Below are 8676 nucleotides of genomic sequence, written 5' to 3'. Positions count from 1 at the left end.
CCAAGGTAGCACGGGGGCGCTGGACACTGGGCACACACTCGGTGAGTATATGCTACTGAATCCCAATTGGTATGAAGATGCTTCTTTATTGATTTCCAAGTGGCAGAGAGTTGAGTCAACAGACGGGTATTTTACATGCCGTCCTAAAAATGAACCTAAAAAGAAAAAGTGTGTCGAGAATGGGAAAATAGTCGTGGAAAGTGTCGATGAGTTAGAAGAATACTCAGAGCAAGGTCATCGATTTATCCAATTCGCAGATGCGAAATCTAGATTGGCTCATTATATCTTACTAGGGGACATTCTGAGGAAGGGGAGCAAAAATAAGCTCTACAAAGGCACAATCAATGGAACTCCTCCTATGTATATGGGCAGAGTAATGAGAGCCCTATGGGACATGAATAGTCAAGACTGTGTCCGACAAATCAGAGTAGGAGAGCAGGATGACTGTGATATTGAATACCAGATATTGAATGGAGACAAATTAGGAGGTAGCGGAGATGCCACGGCTGTTTGCCTCGATTATAGTGGATGGGATGTAAGTGTCACCCTTGGTGAGCGTATGATAGAGGCTGATTTCTTCTCAAAGTTTTATCCATCCACTATAAGAAGCGCGATAAAGAATTGCTTTCGGGAGACGGCCTGCCCAATCACCTTGGACGATGATGGCAACGTTTGGACGCGGTCGGGGCAGAGAGGAAGCGGCGAGTTGATGACATCATGTGGTAACACAGCGCTAGTAGCAGAAAATACAGCTGTGGCGATATCAGCATGTACCGGATTGTCCCTTGCTGAGGTATGTGAAACTGCAGGCACAATCAAGTATCTAGTGCGAGGACTGCAGGGAGACGCTACTACAGAAGCTACCGAAACCAGAGCAGCCCCCCAAACGGCCAACACTACGTCAGTCCGCGATGCAAGATCGGGAATTCCAGGAGATGCTGGACGCAAACTGGTGCTCCAAATTCACGATCTTCGGCACGGACGAGCACACCCTGTGCATGACCTGCGCCAAGGACCTGGAGCACCCGGACAGACAAGACGGATACGAGCCAACCCGGACCCCGGCGACCAGCCCTTGCGATAACTGCGGAGCAACAATCAATGTCATCCGGAGCGCACGCGAGTGCGAGGAATGCACCCTGCGCCTTGCCAGAAGGCTAAACCACTACAGACGCCATCAGGTACGGCGCTAAATAGGGGACGACCTTCCACCGGCTAACCACTGGGGACGTCTGAGCGGGGCAACGACCGCATGGACAACTCAGCCGACCAGACGGACACCCCTTGTAAACCTAAGCTCTTTCCTTTTAATATACACTTTTATATATTAATTTTTATTACACTACATTTATACCTCAATACATACTCCTATACATAATTATTTTTAACTATAAATGTAAACTCGACGCCCCTCGAGTGGGCTTAAAATTGCAGAAGCATCGTAATAAACGATGTTCCCTCTAAGGGGGGAGATGTTACGTACGCAGACTAGCCGACACGGCGGCGCCGAGACATCCGCCTAGAGCTCACCCCTTGAGATAAAGTAAACGAACGCGCTTCGGTCTCATGGGAAAATTAGGGCCCCCACCACCCAAAAAATACAAATTTTGGAGTATATAAGGGCATGATTTTCGGGGCTCTGGGGCAGTCTCAGTTCAGAGTTACCCGGAACGTTAAAGTAGCACAGTATCTGTCTAGTCATCGTTCGACACGAGCAAGATCGGGCTCAATTCCCTTTCGAGCAACCCAGTATAATACTAAATTCGTAAGTGTCAACTAGACATACTTGTCTACGACGTCCTCGCGTACTCATCGTGTAATGTCGAGAAGGAAGATTCTTGCTCAGCCAAGAATCAACCATTATAATTCATATTTAAACCATTGTAATCTTATTGTAACCACATTGAATATTATTAGAATATAGCTATTATAGAATTGCTCAGCCTATATTCAATTAACCATCTCCTTGTAACATTAGTAACGAAATAGCTAAACTCACAAAGGATATATCTTAACCGCTCGAGGTATATCCAACCACCAAACCTTGTCCATCCTTTGGAGAACGGCGTATAAACCACGTACGCCGACGGTTCCAATCCTGTCGGATTTGTTGTCAACAACGTATCACCCTCATACGGTGAACGTTTTGACCGATCCACAAACCCAAACAAATATTGTATTACGCTCCGTGTGAGGACACAACAAGCGTAACCCGTAACAAGTTATTAACAAATCAAAAACGCCACGCTCATTTAAAGGAATAAACATCAACAACCTTCCCGGTTATTGGATGGCCAATAAGAAGGCCTGGGTTACTGCCACACTTTTTAATGAATGGTTTCATAACTTTTTTGTCCCAGACGTCAAAAGGTATTTAAGTAAAAAGGGGTTGCCTTTTAAGGCCCATCTTTTAATTGATAATGCACCAGGACATCCTCAAGATTTACAACACGAAAATGTGCAAGTTGTATTTTTACCCAAGAATATGACTTCTTTATTGCAGCCGTTAGATCAAGGGATAATTTCGACTTTTAAGGCACTGTACATCAAGCGAACCTTCAGGTATATTTTAGAACAAATGGAAAATGATGAATCTCTCCCAATTATGGATGCTTGGAAAAAATTTACAATCTTAGATTGTGTTAAGCATGTTGGAGTGTCATATACCGAGATTAAGCAATCAACGCTCGATGCCTGCTGGAAAAAATTATGGCCAGATGTAGTTAAAGGTGAAAATTCTAGATTACCATTGGAGCATGAATATTCTCAGATAACGGAGATGGCGCATACAATGGGAGGAGAAGGTTTCGAGGATTTTGCTGAGGCAGATATTGTAGAACTAATGGCGGACAAAGAACTAGATGAGAATGATTTAGTTGACATGGTTAATGAAACAAATGATCGTGGCAGTGATCCTGATGAAGAGGAGTCTGAACCAGTTGCGTTCACAGCAAAAGTCATCCGTGAAGGACTTGAATTAGGGCGAAAATTGGGTAATCATTTTCTACAAAATGACCCGAATGTTGAACGAGCTCTCCTATTTCAGCGAGATATTAATAAACGCTTAACTCAATATGAGGAGGTCTATAAAGATTTGATCAAAAACCAAACACAATTGTTAATTACGGATTTCATTACCAAGGCTCGCCGATCTGAAATTGTTTCTAATTCATCTAACATCGAACTTGAATTGCATCAAGTACTATCGAGTGATGAAAGTGACATCGTACCAACCAGGAATAAAAGATTAATAGTCTACGAAAGTGATAACAGTAATTAAATTTTTGGTTAAATTTTTTAATTTATACTTCTTGTTTCTATATGTAAAATGAATTACATACATATACCTTTATATTTTTATCATTTTATGAATAGACCGTTATTTTTATGTTTTTTAAGATATATTTAGTTTTATTTTACGTTGAAATAAATGACTGAATTATGCACATTTTAGTTTGTTTTCGATTTACACGGTTTTCTAAGGAACCTATCTTCAGTGTAAATCGGGGGATAGATGTAATAGACGATTATTCTAGGATGATATTCATAACATTACTAAATGAGAAAAGCGAAGCTGCGGAAGAAATAAATAAATTAATCACTGCAATGGAAAATCAAACTGAAGTAAAATTAAAAAGAATAAGGTCTGATAACGGTGGCGAATATCTAGAAAAAATTTGAACAAGTGGTTCGAAGAGAAAGACATTATGCATGAACTAAGTCCTCCTATGACTCCACAATGCAATGGTGTAGCCGAGAGAGGTAATCGAACGATTATTGAGACTATAAGAACGATGTTGGCAGATTCAAAATTAAGTTTAAGATTTTGGGGAGAAGCAGCAAATGCTGCGGCATATACACGAAACAGAATTAAGTCACGAGTGCATGGAAAAACTCCATATGAGGTATGGCATCAAAGAAAGCCGAACGTACAACACATGAAAAAGTTCGGGTGCATGGCATATGTGCTTAGCAAAGGAGGAACAAGGAAAAAATTCGAATCGAAAATAAAAAGAGGCATTTTTGTTGAATACAACGAAAATAAAACTTACCGTGTATACATACCTGAAACAAACAGTATTAAATGTGACTGTGATGTGAGATTTGATGAAGAAAAAAATGGCTCGAATCTATTAAGTTATAAACAAATGGGAAGGGATGAAAATGACGATAGAAAAAGTTTGATTGTGATTGGATAAAACCCAGAAGAAGAAAATGAGGATGAATATACTATTGCGGAAGAAGATGAAAGAGAAGAAAATGAAACAAACGAGAGAGAAGAGGAGAGAATGAGTGAAGCAAAGGAAAGCGACTATGGTGACGCGAGAATGGAAATATTGAGCGATGAAATCGTTGCAGAAGAAATGGATCGAGAGATAGAATCAGGACAAGATGAACCGACTACGACGAGGAAAGCAGGAGGACCAAAAAACGTGACAAAAGAAGTGATGCAGGTGAGAAAGTATTTGCGAAAACATGAAAGAGAAAGAGTGGACAATGAGAAGGGTGTGAGGAGATCAGCGAGAATTGAAACAAAAAGGACAATGAAATGTTTTGATGAGAAAATACCTAGTACTGTTAAGGAAGCGAAACAATCATCCGAATGGGAGCATTGGAAAAATGCGATGAATGAAGAAATGGAATCATTAAAGCGACATAATGTTTGGAATTTAACCAATCGCCCAAAAGGGAAGAAGGTAATAAAATGTAAGTTGATTTTTACCATACAGAATGATCCTGTTACGATGGAAAAGGGGTACAAGGCACGACTGGTAGCTATGGGATGTACGCAAAGACCCGGTTTCGACTACGGAGAAACGTTTTCACCTACAATACGATTAGAAACGGTAAGATTACTATTTAGTCTGTGTGCTGAGTACAAAAGGAAACTGAAAGTGTACGATGTGAAGACGGCCTTTTTGCATGGATCACTGGACGAAAAAGTTTATATGGAGGTCCCCGAAGGTTTCGGAAGAAATTCGGGACAAGTATGTAAGTTAAAAAGGAGTATTTATGGTCTAAAACAGGCAAGTCGTTGCTGAAATGAATATTTAACCGACACTTTCTTGCAACAGTGTACATATGACCCATGTCTATTTTTTGTTAATCAAGGAAAACATTTTTTATATTGCGGAATACACGTGGATGACATGACTGTAGTGAGCAGCACGGACTCGTTCGAAGAAAAATACGTGGGAGAACTGAAGAAACATGGAATTGAAGGTTCTAGGCGAGGCTAATCAAATTCTAGGAATGGAGATAAACCAAAAGGATGGAAAAATATTTATCAGTCAGAGAAATTACATAAAAAATCTGTTAAAGCTGTACGGGATGATTGACAGTAATGAAGTAAATGCTCCAATGGATACCAATCAAAAATTTGACGAAAATGAGGGGAGCCGACTATGTGATCAAAAGACTTATCAAGAGCTACTAGGAAGGTTGATGTATCTGAGTGTGGCCACGAGGCCCAACATAACATATGGTCTTAGTTGTCTATCGCAATTTAGCAAGTGTCCAAAAACAATGCATTTCAATGCATTGAAACGTATTCTAAGATATCTAAAAAGAACAATTAATCATAGGATAGAATATGGAAAAACAAATTCGGTGAAAGGGATAAGATGCGAAACGGATGCTTCGTGGGATAGCACCAGGGACGCGAAGTCATTTAGTGGACTGCTTTTGTATAGGAACGGTGATCTTATTTACTGGAGATGTAAAAAACAAGGAACGGTTGCTTTATCAACAACCGAGAGTGTATTAGATTCGATGTTAGATGGAGTAAAGGAAGTGATTTGGATGAGTGAGGTGTTGAGAGAAATAGGTGTATGCGATGATATGAACAAAGAATTAAACTGTGACAATTTGAATGCGGTGAAATTAGCTAATGGCGGTAGCTTCAAAACAAGATCGAAATTATTAAATAGGAAATGTCATTTTGTTAAAGAGTATGTGAGTGGACCCACATTGTTAAATATTGTAAAGAAATTTATGTGTGTTGAAAGTGAATAAAACCAAGGGGGGAGAGTGTGGATTTGGTTTTACTAATATGTTGTGAGTGATGGCGTGATGTCGTGTGTTTGTTTTGAATTTGTGTGAACATTCTGGGATAGACAGGATCTATGACTGATGCACGAAACGACTCGAGATTGGCGAAACGGTCAGTGTCTTAGAGAGAAGCAGAGAGTAAAGAGTAGAGCCGCGTGGTTAGTGAAAACAAAGAGAGAGAGAGCGAATAAGCGAGAAAGAATAAGAGAGTATTGTTCGGGTTATTAATATTCCCTTTTATGTATCGTTATCGTCGTTGTGCAATTGTTGTTATCAAATACATTCGTGTCAAAATTCTTCAACCACGTGTTATTCACCCACAGATGGTATGTTCGTAAATTAACCACTTAGAAACTCATATTGAGTATTAATTACAAAGATTGTTGTATATTAGTGTTTAATAAAAACCAAACATAATGAAAAATAATTAATGACACATTAATCGAAACAAGGAATTCTTTGATGACACAATGCTTATATTCTAAGCAATCAGAAACCAATAATTATTTATTCTAGAAGTGATAAAAGTTATAATAATAAATATAATAAAATAATCGTTATGACAGGGATACAATAGAGAAGTAAGACTCTAACAGAATTTGCATTTCTTAACTGTGCATCCGCTATGAAAACCGGAGGAAAAAGTATGATCTTACATATCAGTCTAAACATATACATACACATGTATACCTTTTTTCTATAACGTGAATTGTTTTAACAGTTACAGTTTAGTCTGTTTATTTTCTAAATTCGCAGTATTACGGTAAATAGACTATGTGTTTTCATGGAAGTGTTAATTGAAGATTTTACTTTAGAAAAGTCTTGGGCCGCGCTTTGAGCGTGGCGTTTTTGGCCATCTTCAACGGCATGGTGATGTATTTTACGACAGCACCGCTTGCCATAGTTAGTTGCGTGGCGCAGGTGGTAGGATTTGTTGTCAAGGGTATCTGCAATGGTGCCGCAGCGGATTATGATGTTTATGGCAGGCAAATCAACAGCAGTGACCGAGCATGGGACCTTGTCTTTGGAATTGGCGCAGGAGCAGGAATAGGTTACGTAATCAAAAACCAACTATTGGTAACAGCACAATTAGCAAGATCTGGCCTTTTAGCAGGCACTGCTTCTACAGCTTTGGGTGCTACTTATTCACAGAGTTACTTGTTTGGAGCCACAGGAAACGCGATCGTCTTTGTTAAGCAAGTCTATTTGATCTGCACAAGAGTGCAAGATGGCAACCTACTGTGGAATTCATTGGGGGCTGCAATCACAGCTGCGCTGCAACTGTCTAATATAAACATTACAACGGCTTCTTTGGGTATAATAACGGCTGTAGCTCTGATCGCAGTACGCACAGGGCTGCGCACGGCCAAGTATCAAGCCGGAGTGGCTTGTAAGAGCACGAGGCCGAGCGATGGCACGAACGCCTACGTAGAAGAATATTTTGGAAATTATGACAATTTTGCCCTTTCCATCCTGTCTTCCGCTGCGTGCTTGGCAAGTCCCAGTTCTCTAATCTCAGTCATAATTGCTTGGATAGGAAATTGCTGCAGGCGAGGGGAAGCCAACAAGAAATGCTTCACTGATGCTTTTGAAGCTTATTCTGGAGTTCCCATAGCAGCGGCTATAATCTCAGAAGGAATAGTGTCGCTAGGCAAGGCTGAGAGTGGTGAGAGGCATTCTCTTGACATGTTCACAGTAGCTCTGGGCGTGCCTGGCTTCATTGCAGGCATATTTGGTTGTGTTTATTGGGCTAGAGATCCAGTAGTTGTCCATGCCCTGACGGATGTGTGGGACAACGTCAAGGGGTTTTTTACATTCGCCTTGAAATACGCTAGAGATAAGCTGTACAAACAAGTTGGCCACAAGTGTCGGTGGTGCTTTAGGTACTGGAATAGTAGAAGGGATGCTTAGCGGGCTCCCATCGTGGTGCCGCCCTAAGGAGAAGAACACAATGCTTGAGGAAAGATTTTCTTTGATTAATAGTGCGACCAAACAGACCATCATCCGAAGAAAACGAGACGGAATATAAGTTGTAAGTATGGTCATACTCTTACTGTGAACCGCATTTTTCATAACTTTCCCATCATTTCCGGGAAAAATGACAATTACATTTTTTTTGTTCCTTAGAATGAGTAGAATCAGGCTGTAAAAAAATTTTCCGTTCCGGCCGTATACCAAAATTGGCTTTTTTTTTAACATCCTCCTTTGGCGTAGATATGACAGATCAAATGGCCAGAAAATATACTGTGAAAGCTGGATCCCGAAGATGGCCATTACAAGTATTTTATAATATCTTAGATCTTGCCGGAATAAATGCCTGGATATTATAAAAAGAAACAATAGGAGAAAATATTTCGAGAAAAGACTTCTTATTTCAGTTAGCTGAAGAACTTGCAGGTGACTACAACGATCTAACCGGACGATCCTCAGTAGAAGCAGAAGAAATATCTTCATGTACACCATCACAAAACCAGACACATATTTCGATGAAACGTAAACGATGTCAAATAGCATATTGTACTAATAATAAAACGAAGAATATTTGTGGTACATGTAATAAACGAGTCTGTGGTACATGCTCTGCTAAAATAATTGTAACTTGTAACAAATGTCTTTGAATTTTAT

The sequence above is a fragment of the Habropoda laboriosa genome, unplaced genomic scaffold (genome assembly GCF_001263275.1).
Source record: "Habropoda laboriosa isolate 0110345459 unplaced genomic scaffold, ASM126327v1 scaffold56, whole genome shotgun sequence".
In the NCBI taxonomy this organism is placed as follows: Eukaryota; Metazoa; Arthropoda; class Insecta; order Hymenoptera; family Apidae; genus Habropoda; species Habropoda laboriosa.
This window is presented reverse-complemented; position numbering follows the sequence as displayed.